The following is a 19,730-nucleotide window of genomic DNA, read 5'->3' as shown; positions in this document are numbered from 1 at the left end:
AATTAATGCTGTCATGTGTTTACGGGGATATTAATGCTATTATGTGTAAATGCTATTAAGATACTAACAAGCATACATCATCATGAGAAAGCTGATCAAGATGTCACCACATGATACAAATAGTATAATCTAAACCTCAGAGTTTAAAAATAAAAAGGTTCCATAATTCATATCAAGCCTTCATACACAGCTTAGCTTACTGAAGGAAGCAGTGTACAATCTGGGAAAGTGGCCCAGGAACAGGCTCCAGTCCAGACACAGTGATCATGAGCAGATGTTCATCTGCAGCTTCATAATGTGCCTGCACACATGTGCCTGCAGAAATCTTCCCTGGTGCCTTTGGAGTTCCCTCCACACACCTGCCCATGCTGAACTGGGGTTATTTAGAAGTATTCTACTGCAGCCAACAGAGCAGGTTGCCATCTATGCTTGGCTGCTGTATGTGTGGTGCCTACAACAGTTTCTTCAGTGGGCTAATGTGCCTGGAGGTCCCAAAATGTTGGTCACTCCTGTATTAAGCCATGATGAGCACCAAGGGAACATGCTCCTCCCTTGCTTCTCCCTACAACCTAATTATCCTGATTTGTTAGCCATTAAGACAGAGTTCCCAGTATAGACATGAAGGTAATACTGTATCCAAATACAGCCAGCGGTATAATGTGTAATATGCAGCAATATGCAGCAATATGCAGCAGAGTAATGTGTAATATGCAGTAATATGCAGCAGAGTAGCACTACTCTGAGCAGAATAGCTTGCTGTTCTTTGGATTACTAAGTAGTCATTACTGCTGGAAGTAATCCTGTGCACTTTCTACAAAGCTTCACTGCACAGATTAAGTTGTGTCAGTGGATGTCTGCCAGACTTCCAATACGTAGTCTTAAACCAATTCTCTCTCCAGTCCTACCAACCTTTCCACAAGATCTGTTCCTCTCAGCACTCAATTTACACCTCAATACTTGCAAGTAGCAAGGTGGTATAGTTTTCAAGTGTTGATTTACATGTGCAAAAATAGCACGAAGCAGAGCTATCTTTGCAAGTTTGACAACACAGAAAGATACTTAAGGGCAATAATTTATGATATGTTGTAAGTGTGCAAAAGGCTTTTCAACTCTCCTCTCATTCATTCCTAACAATTCCCACCTTACTAAGGTAAGTGACTGGACAAAAAGGAAAATGCAGGAACTGGGACTTGTTGAAGACCATCTTGGGCAATCATGACTTAGCAGAAATATGAAAAAGGTGTCTCAGTTTGAGTAGGAAACCATTCATCCAGTGATCAATACATACTAATTCAAGAAACTCTCAAGAATACAGTCCTGTTCAATATGTGGGCAGCCTTGGTGTATCTCCTTTTTTCTTAAGACTGCAATTCTATGCATGGCTTCATGCAGTTTTGGAATAAGCCCCAAAGAACAAAGCAAGCAAGTACATGATGAAAGGTCACCACTTTAATACTGAATGATCCAAATAATATTGAGACATTATTTGGTTTGTGTACTTGTGTGGTTTAAGAACTATTGACACACTTTCTTTTTAACTACCGTATTTTTCGCCCTATAGGACGCACCGGCCCATAGGACGCACCTAGTTTTTTTTTGGGGGGGGGGGGAATCAAGGAAAAAAATTTATTTCCCCCCCAGGTTTGCGCAGCCATCCCCAAGCTAGAAGAGGGAGACCGAGCGCTCCGTCTCCTTCTTCTGCCTTCAGGGACAGCCTCTCTAGCCTCCGTGGGGCAGCGGCTTGCCCCGCTGTCCCCCGGGTTTGTGGGGCTGGCGAAGGGGAGAAGCAAGCTTGCTTCTCCCCCCCCCCCCCGCCAGCCTCCAGATCAAGTTGGGGAACAGCTTTTGGGCTGCAGGCTACTGCCTGCAAGCCTTGCGAGCCCACGGGACCTCACACCGGGCTTGCAAGACTTGCGGATAGCTTCCTGAAGCCTGGAGAGCAAGAGGGGTTGGTGCGCACCGACCCCTCTCGCTCTCCAGGCTTCAGCGAAAGCCTGCATTCGCCCCATAGGATGGTCACACATTTCCCCTTCATTTTTGGAGGGGAAAAAGTGTGTCCTATAGGGCGAAAAATACGATATTTCGCATGGGGTTTTTGCCATATATGTTTTTGCTTTCCTACATTTTAACAGTGTGGTCACGAATAGAACCCACAAAAGGAATTCTGTTACAAAGTTTTATCCAAGGAGATGCTGCACTGCACTCTGAAAGTTATTTACCCAACAAACTGATGATTACACAGTTGTCTGATGACTCACTTAATCTGTTACGTTTGGAGTATTCCAGAGAACAGGAGGCTGCAGTTCACAGAAAATACCAAATAAAGCTCATTTCTAGATGACATCATATGTTTTGAGCACTCACCAACAGTAATCTCAAACGAAACAGAACATAAATATATTGTATGTGCATTGTGCTAGGTACAAAAGACAGACAGACATACCAACACAAAACCCATGTTACAACGGAAGTCATATCCCAGCTCATTTTCTGAGTGTCTTGCAAATTTAAAATAACTCAGCAGTTCTAAAATGAGAGAAAAGGATAAAACAGTGAGTCATAAAATCTTTGTGGGTGGATCCACCAGGCTGCCATAAATTGATGCTGGGCACAAGTACAGAACAAGGGGCTAAAAGCTGGGGACAGGTTTCCAGGTCTGCAATCTAGAGGAAGTAAACAAGCACATGCTCCGGGTGACCTTTTATACATTTTCTCTTCTTCAATACCATGCTATCACAAAAGCACAAACTACTACATGTATCCATCATATCTTGTTTTAGAAATCCAAAACAATGCAAGTGGTTTAGGGATTGTTTCCTTAAACACAAGGACATCAGGAGTATAACTTCCCTCATTGCTCCTAGAAAAGTGAATCCTACAGCTTGAAGAAATTCTACTGAGTTCATCATCCGGCTTCTGAGATGTTAAGCAGGCAACTGACTACATTTCTTTGAAGTCTAAGGACTAGAAACTTGCTTACATAAAACCAAAAACTGAGAATCTCACAACACAAAATTATATGCTCAGTTTTGACCTAGTGCAATGCAGTGATGGAACAGCAACAAACATACAGTCCCGTAGGCTCCTTAAGTGTATTCTTAGAATTAAGCAGGAGTGAAAAATGTTTCTCACTTCAGAAGAAAACAAATTGAGAAGCTTCAGATTGCCTCACTAGGAGGTTACTCTACACAGTACCAAGATATACAGCCTAAGTTTTTCTGGTAAGAATTTCCACATAACTCACAAGGTAAAATTTGGCACAGCAATAAAGCAACTCCACTGCAATCACAAAGTCATGGGATAAGTATAAGAATACTCTTCCCACAGTTTCTGGACCCTGGGTGCTGATCAAAAGGCAGCTGAGATTACACATTCTGGTAGCACTAATCTCAGTTCATGACAAGGGCAAGCTTTTGAGGAACTTCTCTTCAGACAGACATGAAAAACTCTGCAATGCCTAAAATCCTTACACCATTTACCAACACCAAAACAAAAAGACTACATTCATTAACAATGCACAAATTATAGGAAGCAAATGCATTCACAATGCTGTGCTTGTTGTGCTACAGAGCAGAATTTAACATGCCATATCAGATATTGTATTGCTGATTGCTATGTGGCATGCTGCTTTCCTTTAGGACATAAATTTCTAGGAAATCCAGGTAGAAATAGATGCATGCACTGTATGGTCTTTGAGGGCTCATAATTCACTCACATACTTTGTAGAATGCCCATACAGTATTCATTTAAAAAAAAATAGATGGAAAAGAACACATAATATCTACCTTAAGCAGATTTTCCAGTTCTTAGCAGTGGATGCCTTCTAAGAATAAGAAGGGTCTTGAAACCTGTAATAATAAATAGAATTAGTCAGGTATAATATCTTTCTTGACATATTGAAAATACAAAATGAAATGCATCATAAAAGCTATGAAGGAGCAAACTGCAACAAACTACAGTAGATAATATTGATAAGATCTATCATATTGATATCCACAACAAAATACATCAATGAAAACTACTTTTTATTTTGAATAAATCCAGAATTGCAAATTGGATATTTTCTGAATTAGAATGGCTTTCAGATTCACACAAGCATATACAGTGGTGCCTCGCAAGACGAAATTAATCCGTTCCGTGAGTCTCTTCGTCTTGCGGTTTTTTCATCTTGTGAAGCACGGCTATTAGCGGCTTAGCGGATTAGTGCTATTAGCAGCTTAGCGGCTATTAGCGGTTTAGCGGCTTAGCGGCTAAGAAAAAGGGGGGGAGGGAAAAAACTCGCAAGAACTCGCAAGACGTTTCGTCTTGCAAAGCAAGCCCATAGGGAAATTCGTCTTGCGAAGCACCTCAAAAGACGGAAAACTCTTTCGTCTAGCGAGTTTTTCGCCTTGCGAGGCATTCGTCTTGCGGGGCACCACTGTAAATGAGGCATTCGAAATTAGCCAGTTGTCAGTCGCTTTTTGCAACTCAGGAGCACCCCCTTGTGACCAATCTGAAATCTGCAGTCACCAGAGGGGAGATCTGGCTGATTTTCAGCTGTGAAAGACATGTTGTGGTTGGAGCAGGAGGGGAGATCTGGCTGTTCAAAGAGAGTCTCTTTGGAGAAACAGAACTACTGTGTGGAAACACCCTTTAAACTGGTGCATATTCTATAAAATAGAGTATTTTAGAAATAGAAGGAGGTGTGGAATTTTATTATCTTTTAAGTGCAAGGGGTGCCAGTATAACCCATCAACGTTTTATAATTCAAACTACAAGGTGTCGGTCTTACTTGCATTTTTACTGGAAGTGAAAAATGAAATAAAGAAGTGCCTTTTCTTGGGGAAACCCCATTTCATATGTCAAAATAAATGTTATGTTAGGGTTTCTATAAACCACCTTCGATGGTTTTCATGCTAAATCCAAGTTATCAATATAGAATGGTAGGTTTTTTGTTTTTTGTATTTTTGTGTTTTTTTAAGTGCAAACATTTCCCACAAATTTCCTCTCATCCATACTCATGGAGTTAACACACTACAGCTAAAATGATAATTTGAGGTAGGGGCAAACCTTCAAAGAAACCAAGCATCTTGAAATAGTGGAGCATCACCCTACCATTTACAGGGAAGTGCTTTGCTCTACAGAAATAAAAATATTAGACCTTTGAAAATAATCATGTTATGTAGGCATGAATGGACAGAGTAGACAATGTCCCTCACTGGCAGCTCCACCTATCACAGAAGCTGTGACATTGTAAACGGAAAGAAAAAGCTCGCCTCAGTGATAGTCAGTGTGGTGTAGTGGTTAGTGTCTGTAGAACTAGGACCTGGGAGACCCAGGTTCAAAACCTTACTCAGCCATGTTCACTGGTTGTGACTGTCCTAAACATGCCTAAACTTAAGTCCAACTGTGCTCTCTGTACAACCTGTTTTGCTATGGCTGGTTACAACCCTCCAAATACAAAAAACTGTGAATAGAACCAAATAAATTCTCTAAGCAAAGTTATTCACAATTTTTTTTTAAAGATGCAGGTTTTGGCAAACTACCCACTCTGAGTAAAAGAGGTTCAGTTTTTAACTTCTGCTAGAATGAAACTGCAGTCACGTCTCTTCTAGACTGCTTTTTCCACTTGATTGCTTCTTCATTTTAAAAGAACTCGTCTTTCGTGCACAGTATTTATTCCATCTTCAGCTAAATGGCCCATCTTGTCTTCATTTGCTGTGTAATCATGTAAAAAAAAATGTTTCTAGACATATTGTGGCAACTGAAACCTAATTTGAAGGTGCCATTTGGCTCCTAGCTCTTATATCTCAGTTGCTAACACTGTAAATGCCACCTCTGAGGTATTTCCAGAGAAATACCTTCCTCCTACTCCTTTTCAATGTTCAGTAAGAATTTGCTTCTAACTTAAACATCATTACAGTGGTACCTCCAATTACGAATTTAATTCGTTCCGGAGGTCCGTTCTCAACCCGAAACCGCTCATAACATGAAGCATGCTTTCACTAATGGCACCTCCCACTGTTCCCAGCGAGCAACTTCCGTGCACATCCCGGGGCAAAGGTCACAACTGGGAGCATCTACTTCCGGGTTAGCAGAGCTCGTAACCCACAGGGTTCACAAGGGGGACAATACATAACACGAGGTTCCACTGCATCACATTTAGCACACAAGTACTGAAAAGCCATTTCTTATACAGTGGTACCTCGGGATAAGAACCTAATTCGTTCTGGAGGTCCGTTCTTAACCTGAAACTGTTCTTAACCTGAGGTACCACTTTAGCTAATGGGGCTGCTGCGCCGCCACCGTGCGATTTCTGTTCTCATCTTGAAGCAAAGTTCTTAACCCGAGGTACTATTTCTGGGTTTGCAGAGTCTGTAACCTGAAGCGTCTGTAACCCGAGGTTCCACTGTACATCTAAGAATCTGCTATACTTTTTGCTACTTCTTATCCTAGAAAGAATCAGTAGAGAGTTCATTTGTATCCAGGAGTCCTTCAGTACTAGACAGTTAATTAAAATCCAGTCTATGGCAAAGATTTTTGTTTACGGCAGGGAGGCCACACTAAGGCATGCTCTATTAGCATTCCAGCCTTACATTAGCCAATAATGATGAAATTGTAGTCTGCTTTACTACATACAGAACAGTAAAAAGAAAGAGAAAGGGGACAGGAAAATGTGAAAAAATACTATCTCATACTTAGCATTTATATATATCACTTTAGGGTGTTCAAAGCCATTTACATACCACAGCTTAGAAAACCCCTCATCAACTGTGTTAAGTAAATGAGAAAACACACCATATGCCCAATATAATGCTTTGTTTTTGACACAACAGCCCCCAAGCAGTGCAATACACCAAACCACCTAAGGCTTTAAGGCTTCCAAGCATGAAAAGTACTTGCAGGTGACAGGGCACAACAATGCTTTGCCAAAAGGGGGAGAGGGGAGAGGTGTATTAAGAAATTTAAATAACATTAATTTCTGGACTGATTGCAGTCAAGATTTCTAGGGAAGACCAGTAATTATTTTGACCACTGGTTGACTGCAAAACTCTGACTTCATGGAGCTTCATGGAACATTTTGAATGCCTGAGATCTGTTAGGACCCAAAATCTATTGCAGCCTTGTGTTTGTTATTCTTGCTATCTGCACACACTTCCCAAGTACCTAACTTTCACTACCCACAAAAAATGCCTTATGACTCATCACTTTCATTTATGTTTCCAGTATTGACCTCGGTTACTTCTGGCCTCGTGCCTAACCATGCCCTCTAGCTGTTCAGAAACCTCTTCCTAAAATTATCATGATGTGCAGTTAATTAAAAAGACCCTCGTTAACATTTGCTGTCGCAGTCCTCATTATAGTATCCTCCCATTTCCTTTTGCTAGTTATCAAGAATGGTAGGGCAACTGCAGGGACTGAACCAATAAAAACTACTCTTTGTTCAACATCAAAGCTGAGCGAGACCAGGGCTTCAGGCTTATTGCCTATTTGAATTTCTAATGCAACACATACAAGCAATTTGCAGTACTGTATTATTTGCTAAACACAACACTTAACCTAAAATATAAGATACAAGGCGGCAAAATTCACTAGGAAATTACCAAGAGTCAATTTGTATGTGGAAAGAAACTGACCAGACTGCAAGTAAAATACACAATGAAATTAGAGGGAAAATATGCACATTTTCAGACAGAACTGCTATGGTGTCCTGTCTTTTCCTATGATTCTTCCCAAAGTTTCACACACTCTAAATCCCAATGCCATACACTCATGTCATCTCCCTTCTTCCTATCTCTCTGTCTCACACAAACACACACACTGCAATCCTAACTTCCCAGAAAGTCCCTCTTGTTGCCCACTTCCCTCCTCGCTCTCAATCTGCAGATAAACCAAACCTCCTCACAAACAACCTTCCTCCCTATGTTCACTGGGAGAAAACAGTTCCACATGCAGTGGCTGGCTTAAGTCAGTTCATCTAGTAACGATGGGGCTGCTTCAGCTCTTAAAAGCGAAAACTGGTTGGAAGGACAGAGGGGCGGGGGAAAGCCGAATGTAACCCTTGGACGTCCAAGTGAATTCTAGTTATGTAAGAACTGTGCAACATATGCTACATTAGTTCAATTCAAGAAAAGCATACAAATGCACAAGTCCCAGCTTGAACACAGGCAATATTCACAGTTTTAAACTATCCCACAACTCTCATTTGAGAAAACAAAGGTCTTTCTAGACCATAGAAATAATTAAATAGCAGGAGACGGTAAAAAAACACGTCTTTTTTTCTGCCCCATCCATCCTCAAGAGTTAAGCTAAATAATAAAAAAGTAGCAAGGCAGTGGTTTCAGTTAAATCAACAGCCTTACATTTCATAACATAGGGTCCTCATATTGGGCCTACTTTACTGAACTGAGTCGTGCATGTTTAAAAGCATTCATCACCCAATCTCAAGAGCTCAGACTCTTTAAAATAAGTTACAAATATGCCACTGTAATAGTCCATGCCAAACCTCAGATAAACTTCTACCAAAATTACAGTTCATAACTTCATGTATTATTGACATCAGAAAGGTAAAATGCACATATAGTCCTGAGGCTTTAAAAACATCACATAAGCAATTCACCCATTTCCATTCATAACCTTTCTTAGAAGTTTGACACCAGCCCTTACCCTTTCTCTGGAAGTCACTCTGCCTCACCCTCTCTTAGGGATGTTATCATGTGGGCGTTATCTTTCAGGGATTAGAGGAAACAGTACTCAAAGGACCCAAGTGAAAGTGACTTCAGTCATGGGCAAATTGCTAGATAAGGAAGCCACTACATTTCTTATTGACTAAGTTTTGTTCTGGATAAGTTTAACAAGTTCACTTGCAGAGATGCTGTGTGTTATCAACTTCCCTTTTCTTAAGATTCACAGGATCTGACAAGACATCCTGAGAGGTTACTGGTAACTATAAATCACTTAGCGTTCATGCTTGTTTATCACACTTATATCCCACTTCTACAAGTAACATAGAATAGATTATATGGAATTATAATACTTTAACCTCATAAATCTGCAGGACAGATGATGAACCACAAAGCAGCAAGGCCTCATGGGCATATACCTTCCTGTCATTCCAAAGCCTTTCATAAGTCACAACAATATTTTTTTTAAAAAAAAAAAAGCTTCTTATTGTCAGCTGCCTTGGAAGCCTATTGTCAGACAAAACGGTGGGATATTAAATAAATTATCTGAAATAGATCTGGCTGAGAGGTAGCACCTGCCCCATGAGCATCATAGCAGAACAAAGAAGTTAACCCATGGAATCAACATCCACTACTCACTGCTTTTATTATGCATAACCATTGCAATAGTTTAAGGATATGTGATCAGCAGTACGTATTCATTCATTCAAGCATCAGGCCTCTATCCTGTGGCTCACAGCCTATTTCCATAGCTTGGCACAAGAGCTCAGGTAGTCTTCAAGGTATTGTGTCTCTGAAGCTGCTCAGGACTTTGTATATTAATCAGGGGCATACCTAGAGGTTGGCTAGAATTGCCCCTGCCAGTGATACAGGCCCGGGGTGTGTGTGCAAAAATTGTGTCTCTCCACCCTGGCTCGGAGCCCACTCACCCATCCATACACTCCCTGGGCCACTCCTCTGCTGCTCTGGGTGGCCAGGCAAGGTGTCCAAGGCTCCTCTGGGTGCCTCAGTGGGAGAAACCAGTTGCCATCATGGGCCATCACAGCAGCCCCCCACCTTTCTGGTCTGCCAGCTTATTAGAAGTGTGAGCAGAGCACTCAGCGGGAGGTGTTCATGGTGAGTTCTGGCAACTCTAGAAAAATAGTATTGGTGGTTACAATTAATTATACACCAAATTAAGTGCTAGTTTGTCATCAAATTACATGGGAAATCAACATGGCCCCCAAATCAGAAAAGCTTGAGTCCAAATTCTGAAATTGCAGAGGGAAAGTATAATATGTTTTGAATATGGGTGCTTATCAATGGAAGTTTATTGTTGAACAGGGACTCCTCATGCATGCGAATTTCTCACTGTATGCTCACAATATTGTTGCTATCAAAACTGCCAACATTTAATTCAGATATTCATTTTCCAGAGGAAAGCCAGCAAGTGGAAGCGGGGAACCTGTTGCTGACAACTCATCTGAGCTAACCCTTACAATATTATGTGCCTACCTGGAAGCACACTTAAATGCCCAAATCACCTGAAGAAGAGTTCCAATTAGCCAGAAAGCTAAATCACAGCATTTTGAACACTAGTCTCCTTTGCTGCATGCCATTTAGGCAGCCTGATCAGCTGACCGATCCCAGAGGCCAAGAGGAGGTGCAAGGAAAAATCATATACTTGGAAGGAAAAAAACGCTGTCCATCCATATGACATGCCACACCAGCATGAAACACCAAAGTCCAGAACAGTATGGCAAAATCAGAAGGGGAAAACACACACACCAACAGGACACATAAAGCAAAGATGACTAAAGTGAACAAACCAGACAAAAGGATTAGCATCATACCTCTACCTACAGAGCAATCATAGAATCACAGCATCGTAGAATTGTGGAGTTGGAAGGGACCCCCAGAGTTATCTAGTCCAACCCCCTGCAACGCCCCAATTCTTTGGGGGGGAAAGCAGGAATTTCTGGAATCTGTCAAAAGCAAAGGGGAGCAGGGCACTGAGACTTTTCTTGCCTTGATTGCAATCCAGAGGATCAAAACAAAAGGTTTCCCAAAAAGAAGAGAAAGCTGGCAGGTAGTGGCTTGCTTCTTCCCCCTACAACAGCTTGTATCAGTTCAACCCAACCTTTCAGCTTAATATTTGAACTGACAGGACTGAAATCTGGGACAACATCCCCTGCTCCTCCCCTTAACCAACAAACAGAGAAGGCAGTTATTGCCTAGCTAGGAAGATTGATGTGTTCCTATCTTTTTTCTGTTGCCAATGCAAAAGATTTTAAGACAACTCCTCATTCCTGTTACAGATAGGTAGCCGTGTTGGTCTGCCATAGTCAAAACAAAACAAATTCCTTCCAGTAGCACCTTAAAGACCAACTAAGTCAGTTCTTGGTATGAGCTTTCGTGTGCAGATGTGTATCGGATGTGTATCAGATGTGTATCTGAAGAATACAGATACACATGAATACAGAATGAAGAATACAGATACACATCTTCAGATGTGTATCTGAAGATGTGTAGCTTTCAGATGTGTATCTGAAGAAGTGTGCATGCACACGAAAGCTCATACCAAGAACTGACTTAGTTGGTCTTTAAGGTGCTACTGGAAGGAATTTGTTTTGTTTTTCCTCATTCCTGGAAAGTGGAAACTTACAAGAGTTGTCCAAGTACAACATTATACAGAAAAGAGAAGCATGGCAAGATCTTTAGCTCTGGTCTTTCAAAGCCACTTGTCTTAAGGATTTTTGCTGACTAAACTAGTCTGTTCCTTGTACCAGTGAAAGGATGGGAAGCTATTCAAATACCCCAAAAAAGCACCAAAAAAACCCTGAATGATTCTTCATGGAGTTTCTACGGCAAGATCAAATTTCACTTTATGAGTGTGAAATTTAACATAACAAGAAATAGTCAGTTTAACAAATATAGACGTTGAAACTAGAAACCAGTCTAGAAAGAAATAAGGAAACAGGAATAGAAATGCTTCAAAATTGTGAAAAACTTCCAATATGTGAGTTGCCCACCAGAAAGAAAACACAAATATGCTTCCAATTAGAGCTGTGTGCAAATGGCCTTTTGAAATTCTCCACTCAATCTGTGAGTATGGAAACAAAGGACAGTGAGACCATTTCACCAAATTTCTCTATGAGGAAGAGACATTTTTCAGTATTTTCTCAGGCTTGAGGGGCTCATCATAAGCAGTGGCAGCAAAGCTTATTTTCCCTTAGGTTTAATGTGATGCCATTGCAAATGACAGCATCATCAAATGTGTTGGCAGCCTAACCATCATTTTGCACCCTCCACAATCTTCAGACCTATTATTATTATGGAGCATGTAGGGTAGAAAGGGGGAATGGAAGACCACAAAAAAAGAATAAAATTCCGAAGAGAAGCCTTTTTCTTACTCTCTCAGATAGATATCGGAAAAATGTCTTTAGAGAAATTTCAGCTCAATTCTACATTCAGTGTTGGAACTACTTTGACAAATTCTACTCAGAGTAGATGAGGGAAGTAACAACATAACTTTAAACTCCTGCTTCTTCATTGAACATTAAAAGTAAAATGATAAATTAAGCCCACCTCAACAGACTGGAGCATGTTTCTGCTGAAAAAAAGGAACTGTTATCAAGTTCACAGGAATGTAGTAAGAACAGAATACTTTTTTATTTATGCATATAAGAATAATTAGCATTTTAGAATATGTTTTAGCTGCTTAAGGTGCACCTCATGCATTAGTTCAGAAATTCTCACAAGCACCCTCTAAAATGTTCCTTATTTCAGATAAGAGCAAAGGAACCGTGGTTTGCCTAAGCCCACATAGCACATGTTCAGACAATACTTTCCCCACAATACACACACAACTCTGGAACACCAGAAACAGCTTTTTAGGCTCACATACTTGCTCCTCCATCTAACAACATTGCAACCTGTTCTCATAGCAGCTAGCCAAATGCCCATGTTAAGTCCACAAGTGGAACATGAATGCATCAGCAGTCTCCTCACAATCCTATTTTAAAGCCATCACTAACTACATGCTGTGTGAAGTAGCAGTTTCTTTTGTACGTCAGCCCAACATCCAGCTTCATTGGATGGCACCAAGTTCTAGCATTATGAGAGAGGGGGGAAAGCTTTTCTCTATCCACTTTTTCAACACTGTGCACAATTTTATACATCTTTATCATGTATTCTCTCACTCAGCAAAACTAAAAACCCTCAAATGCTGCAATCTTTCCACACAGGGGGGTTGCTCCATTCCCTTGATCATTCTTGTTGCCCTTTTCTGAACATTCTCAAGCTCTACAATATCTTTGAGGTGAGGAAATCTCAATTGCACACAGTCACACCACAGATTTATACAATAGCATAAGTTTTATTTTCAGTCCTTTCCCCAATTATCCCTACCATGGCATTCACTTTTTTCACAGATGTTGCACACTGGGTGAAGATCTTCACTGTGCTATCCACAACAACCCAAAGATCTCTTTCCTGGTCAGTGACCACCAGTACAGACCCCATGAGCATCTGTGTGCTCATATATATACACATACACACAGTGCTTTTTCTGGGGGTACGCGGGGCTAAGTATACCCTTAAACATTTTGTGAATCGAAGTTTGGCCTAATTGAGGGGCAGTATTTCAATATCAGTAGGAAAATGTGAGTACCCCTAAACATTTTTTAGAAAAAAGCACTGTGTATACACATGCGCACGCGCACACGTGTGTGTGTGTGTGTCCCAATGTGCATCACTATACACATGCTTACACTGAAGTGCATCCTTTGATGTTTTGATGTGCTTAGACAATAATGAAAGAATAAGAGCATCCGGTGGATATTTGAACCCAATTGCATGGTTCAGACATAACAGGAGCCACATGAGTAAGTTGTGGTTAGCCTCAGGCTTCCCCAACACACACACTTTTGTACACCGGGAGGTAAAAATAGGAAACTTCAGTTATCCAATTGTAAACAATCTCAGTGCAATCCACAGTGCATCCAACCTCTGTCCTGCAGCTTATTAAAAAATTATTGAACAAGCCAGGAACAGAAAGCTTTGTTTGATCCTGGTTTGGTTCTCACTAGAGTTTAAACAAACCACTATTGCCAGATATCAGCCTTAACAGGGAACTACAGCTTGCTTAAAATTGAAAACCTCTCATCTTTTCCATTTGCTCATGGAAGAAGAGGAGCATGAGACCCTGGCTCAGCATAGCTCGTTCACACAACAGGAAACCATGGTTGGGCAAGAGATCCCATGTTCAATAAACCATAGGCTAACCCTACTCAAATGTTGCCTTCCAAAGTACAATGTAAGTTCATATAAAAAAATTGTTCAGTAGCACCTTAGAGACCAACTAAGTTTGTTCTTGGTACAGTGATACCTCGGGTTACATACGTTTCAGGTTACATACGCTTCAGGTTACACACTCTGCTAACCCAGAAATAGTGCTTCAGGTTAAGAACTTTGCTTCAGGATGAGAACAGAAATCAGGCTCCAGCGGCGTGGCGGCAGCAGGAGGCCCCATTAGCTAACGTGGTACTTCAGGTTAAGAACAGTTTCAGGTTAAGAACGGACCTCCAGAACGAATTAAGTACTTAACCCGAGGTACCACTGTATAAGCTTTCATGTGCATGCACACTTCTTCAGATAGCTGAAGGTATCTGAAGGTAGTGTATCTGAAGAAGTGTTCATATGCACAAAAGCTTATACCAAGAACAAACTTAGTTGGTCTCTAAGGTGCTACTGGACAATTTTTTAATTTTTTATATATATTTTGACTGCATCAGACCAACACGGCTACCAACCTGAATGTAAGTTCATGTCTCTTCACCAATACCCTACACCAATTTTCATTACCTCTCATACGTATATGATGGTAGTATCAATAATACATTCAAAAATCTCAATTTCAAAAGCAAACCTGAGAGTTTCTCTCTTCTAGTTATATTTTTGAAAGAAAGTTAGTAACAGAGCTACACGAATACTGAACAATGGCAAGCATACAGCAAATGTTCAGTTCTAGCAGCTCCATTTTAAGCATTTTTTTTAATCAACACTGCTGATTCTTACTACATCACACTTCTGAAGGCAGTTATCAGCAACTTTCCTGGGCCATTACTCAAATTACAAATTGTTTGCTATATTTGATGAAAGGCATATACACAGTTCTTAAGAGATGTGAGAGGATTTGCAACATCCTATTATCTCCGATCTGTAGGAAGCAGCATACCAAATATTTCTGTCATTCTGAAAGACCCACACTGATGCTTTGAGATTCTTGCAATAGTGGAGGAAACAATATTTATGGAAATTTCCAACTTCCTTGGATGTTTACACATATTAGTATCAAAACCAAATTAAAAGATTCATCCTTTGTCACCAAGAGGCTTGTTGAATCTACAAACTGAATTGTTGCTTTTGATGTCTCTTCTGATTCGTCCTCAAAAACTAGAAATCGTTTACATGAGAACACACTCTTAATACCATGCCATTTACTTGAAAAACAGGATATGATTACATCACCCCTGGAAACAGGACTACAGTGACCAGATGCAATCAACAACAGGGGCTCTTGAACGTTTAATAGTTGTAAAGAGAGAATTTCAGCAGGTGCAGTTGTTAGTCAAATCACAGCATTAAGAAAATGCCACATGTATGCCATAATCCCTCCTTCTACTCAGTAATAAAGACCTTTAGAACTTTTCAAGGCAAGTGAATACATTTTTACTTTTTGGGGAGAGGAACAAATCTCCTCTATTAACATTAACTGATGTTCCGTTTAAAGCATTTAAATAACTGCTTTGGTTTTCACACAAAAATGATGCATTTTAGTGATTCAAAATGCTGCACAACTGCCTTGACTACACGGTGGGATAGATGCTGCTACAGAAACACAATGCTACTCAGTTATAAAGAACTGCAGCATCACAGATCATTGCTTGTATCACAGAACCCTGAACCAGCAAATGGATAACACAGAAGTGCAATTATACACAATGAAGAGCAGTGTTGTAACTTAGCTTCATATGAGACTGTCAGCAGAAGGGAAGCCAAGGCTTGTGATATCAGGCCCTGCAGCTGGAATGAAAGCAACTATGATACACTGAACAGAACTGACCTCAGGCACCTGGGTTCATATCCCAGTTCAGCTGTAGACTCAGTAAGGAGAGGAGAAATAATTCTCGCCTCAACTTTCAGTAAAGCACAAATGAAGAAAAGTTGAAAGGATGAACAAATTAACTAAGATGTTGCTGGCCTTGATCCTTTAAATGGCAGACAAGTTATAAATTCTATCATTTAACATACACAGAGGGTGTCATTTAAGAAAGGAGTGTGGGGAGGGAAGAATCAAAGCTAACTACTTCCAGATGTGGGGGTGGGGAGGGGGAGTGGAAAGCTTGCAGTACGGATGTTCATCATGAACAATGAACTCTGAAATCTCCACTGGCAAACTTTCTGCTTTCAGCTTAAACTCCCTTCCAATATCTTTATTATGGTACTACATATATTGCCAGAAACTCAACTGCAGATCAGCAGTGCAAGAGCCCAGTATTGGTATTATAGCCTATACTACTGGAAGAAAAGTAGTTTCAGTTAAAAAAAATATATATTTCAAGTAACACAGAACTGCCTAGTTCACAAAATCCCTAGCTTCGTATGTTAGAACTGGCCAATATACTAATCTAGAACAAATAAATGCAAAACCAGCAATATATTTAAAAGTTAGAAAAAGAGAAGCATGGGCTGGGAGGAACAACGCACAAAATTATGGATTAATTTTACTATATACACATGATCTGGAAATGAGTTAAGATTATTTTGCCGCTGTGCCCATCTCATTGTGGGGAGAGTGTGAAGAAGAGAGGGTGATTCAGTCCATTTACACTGAATTTGGATCGTTTCCTCCTCAAAATCTTTCAAAAGAAACCTGCCTTGGGTGAATAACACACCACCACCACCACAAAACACACAAGCACACATACACTCCCCCTTTCGGAGGCTACCCTTTCCCCTGTGGATCAGGCAACCTGAATTTTTTTTTATTTTTTTACTATTTGGCCAAAAGATGTGCACACGAGAAATCTCAGCAACTCCCCTTGCAGCCTTCCCACTCTCACACACCAACACACACCACTCCCCGTGTTGCTTAAGATGCACACGCCGACTCACAACTCTCCATGCTACAGGTTATAAGCGTGTTTCGGAGACGGATGCATCCCAGACTGGAGGGCCGCCCCGCCCTTTTCGTTGACTTTCCCCGCAAGCGACCCCCTTCACACGCCCCAGGGGCACTTAAGGCCTACACGGCATTCCTCGTGAACTCCCGTGGATCTTCCACACTTCGCAAAGGCTGGGTCAGGAACGAAACACGGGGGCGGCGGGGGCGGGGTGTGGATCACCCAAAGGAAAGGTTTATTATTTTTAGGCAGCTTCGTTTCCTCTTCCCTGCTTTTGTGGGGGGGGGGGAGAGAGAGAGAGAGAAAAGGGGGGGGAGCGGCTTGGTTTCTCTTTCCTCCGCGTTTCCAGAGAGAAATCAAAGAGCCCCGAAGTTTGCAGAGCTCGGATGGGCCCTTTTGTTAGTGGAGACACACAAAAACCACAGAGACCGACGTGCAAATCACAACACCTCGGGGGACGCTTCCCCCTCCACACACACACACACACAACTCTCGCTCCCATTCAAAAAGCCACGGCCGCTTCACCTTTGCACCCACCCACCCACCCCATACACCCCCCCTGGCGGAGCCCTGCCCCACAACCCTCCCCTCCATCTCTCTCCGTGTGTGACATAAAGAGACCCTCCGGGATGGAAAACTCCCTGTTTACATGTTCTTCCATTGCCTTCCCTCAGGAGGAGGAGGAGGAGGAGGAGGGCGCGCCTTTCGGAGCCCCCACCCCAGCGTCACCCCATTCCCACAACCGCTTCTTCCCTCCCCACACGCATCCACGCTCCCTTCCAAACTGGCCGCCCCCGCCTTTCCTCCTCCTCCTCCTCCTCCTCCTCTTCCCCTCACGGCTGAAGAGACTCACCCGGCGAAGCCCTGAGGCGCCGCGGTCATAAGAGCCGAGCGTCCATTCGCCCGCCTCCCTCTTCTTCTTTCCTTCCCTTCCCTTCCCTTCCCCCGCGGGTCGTTCCGCCGGTCGCTTCCCTCAGCCGGAGGAGGAGGAGGAGGAGGAGGAGGAGAAAGCTGCTCCTTCTCCCGCTTCCCAGGCCGCTCCGCCCGTCCCTCAGCCAGCCAGCCTCCCTCCCTCCCGGCGCGCTGCACCATGGGATGCGCCGCCGCCGCCGCCGTTGCCCTCACAGATATACACACACATACAGACACGCGCCCGCCCTCGCGCGCGCGCGCGCTCTCTTCTCCCTCTCTCCCTCGCCTTTCCCTCTCCAGTTCGTTCCCGGCGCCTACAACATGGCCGCGAGCGACTGCGCGGCGAGGGAGCGGGAGCGCGCGGCCCCGCCCCACCCCCGCCTCGAGCGAGGGGCGCTGAGGGAAAGGGTGGCGGTCCCCTCCTCGCGCCGAAGTATCCCCCACTCACTCACACACACACACACACACACACACACACACTGAGGGGAAGAAATCAGAAACTTCTCCTCAGGGGGGGTGTGGGGAAAGGTCGGCAGGTAGATGTAGACACCTGGTAGTACAATAGCGTTTTGGTTTCCCTTCGAATGTCCCGGTCCTCAAAACAATCTGCGCTTCAATTTTACTCAAAAAAATAAAAATTCCTTCCAGTAGCACCTTAGAGACCAACTAAATTTGTTATTGGTATAAGCTTTCGTGTGCATGCACACTTCTTCAGATTTCCCCCCCCCCCCTACTATGGCAGACCAACACAGCTACCTACCTGTAACTTCAATTTTACTGTATGCTTGTGAAACAAGGACCATTTATAAACGCCAACTCCTGGAAAGATTCCATCAACAGTGTCTCCAAAATTTTTTACACGTCACTTGGGAAGACAGGCAAACTAATACCAGTGTACTGGAAGAAGCAAAGATCACCAGTGCCGAAGCGATGATTCTTCGACGTCAACTTCGTTGGACCGGTCATGTTAAGCCGATGCCTGATGATCGTCTTCCCAAGCAACTACTCTATTCCCAACTTAAAAATGGAAAGCGTAATGCTGGTGGTCAACAAAAGAGGTTCAAAGACTGTCTTTAAAAATGTAGCATAAACACCAACAACTGGGAAGCACTGGCCTGCGAGCGCTCCAGTTGGAGAAGAGCCTTTACCAAAGGTGTCATGGGCTTTGAAGTCACTCGAACTCAGGACGCAAGGGAGAAACATGCTAAGAGGAAGGCATGCTTGGCAAATCCACACCATGATCAACTCCCGCCTGGAAATCCATGTTCCCACTGTGGAAGGACGTGTGGATCCAGAATTGGCCTCCACAGTCACTTATGGACTCATTGTTAAAACCATGTTTATGGAAGAGAATCTTATGCGGCTATGAGTGATCACCAAAGAAGTATTTAGAAGAAGATACCTGAGGAGGGGGGAAAGGGAATATCTGCCCTCTATGTCAGCGTGTGTGTTTATGTGTGATTACATTTTTACGCCGCCTTTCTTCTCAAGGAGCTCCAGGTGACATAAGGCAGCAGCAGGAGGAGAGGCAGAAGCTCCCCTAAAATAAAATATAAAATAAAATAAAATGTCTTACAATGTATTGGAAGGAACCACATGGGGGCTCAAACCCACAAATATCCTTGATAAGCGAGGAAAGAAACTGGCCCCCACCCACCCAGTACCCCCACAGGGAAAGAAATCACAACAACTTTTCCTAAGGGTGAAGGGGAGGAAAAGAAAGGCTGGCCACTGTATTACCTGGGAATAACTGCTTGCAAGAAAAGCAAAAAAAGCAGCTTGACAACTTTGCAAAAAAGAAAAATGGGAAAAGTTCAGCTTTTCTGTCCGGATTTGCACTTTTTGACAAATGGCAACCCTATACCGTGTGTGTGTACACTGTATATAGAACTGCATTTATATGCCACCTTTCTTCCAAAGAGCTCAAGATGACATACAGCAGGAGGAGGGGAGGCAGTAAAGGCTCCAGACTCTCCTACAAAAAGTAATA

The 19,730-nt window shown here is 42.5% G+C and overlaps 1 protein-coding gene across 4 annotated transcripts in view; it reads right to left on the bottom strand.

The window, feature by feature from the left end:
• PTK2 (protein tyrosine kinase 2) overlaps window positions 1-18,046 on the bottom strand; it is a 197,289-nt gene extending 179,243 nt beyond the window's left edge. For 2 of the 4 annotated variants that reach the window (XM_081874061.1, XM_081874050.1), the window contains exons 1-2: window positions 17,972-18,046; window positions 3,786-3,848 (exon numbers count right to left, since the gene is read on the bottom strand). The gene's annotated coding sequence lies outside the window, so the exon portion shown is untranslated. Of the gene's footprint in view, window positions 1-3,785; window positions 3,849-17,681; window positions 17,893-17,971 lie in introns of those variants that run through there. The other 2 variants (XM_081874060.1, XM_081874062.1) reach the window with 1 other exon arrangement.
• Between the last annotated feature and the right edge of the window lie 1,684 nt (window positions 18,047-19,730).

The sequence above is a fragment of the Podarcis erhardii genome (genome assembly GCF_964252035.2).
Source record: "Podarcis erhardii genome assembly, chromosome: 8".
In the NCBI taxonomy this organism is placed as follows: domain Eukaryota; kingdom Metazoa; phylum Chordata; class Lepidosauria; order Squamata; family Lacertidae; genus Podarcis; species Podarcis erhardii.
Note: the sequence above shows the minus strand (reverse complement) of the source record. Positions and strands in the feature narration are given on the sequence as shown.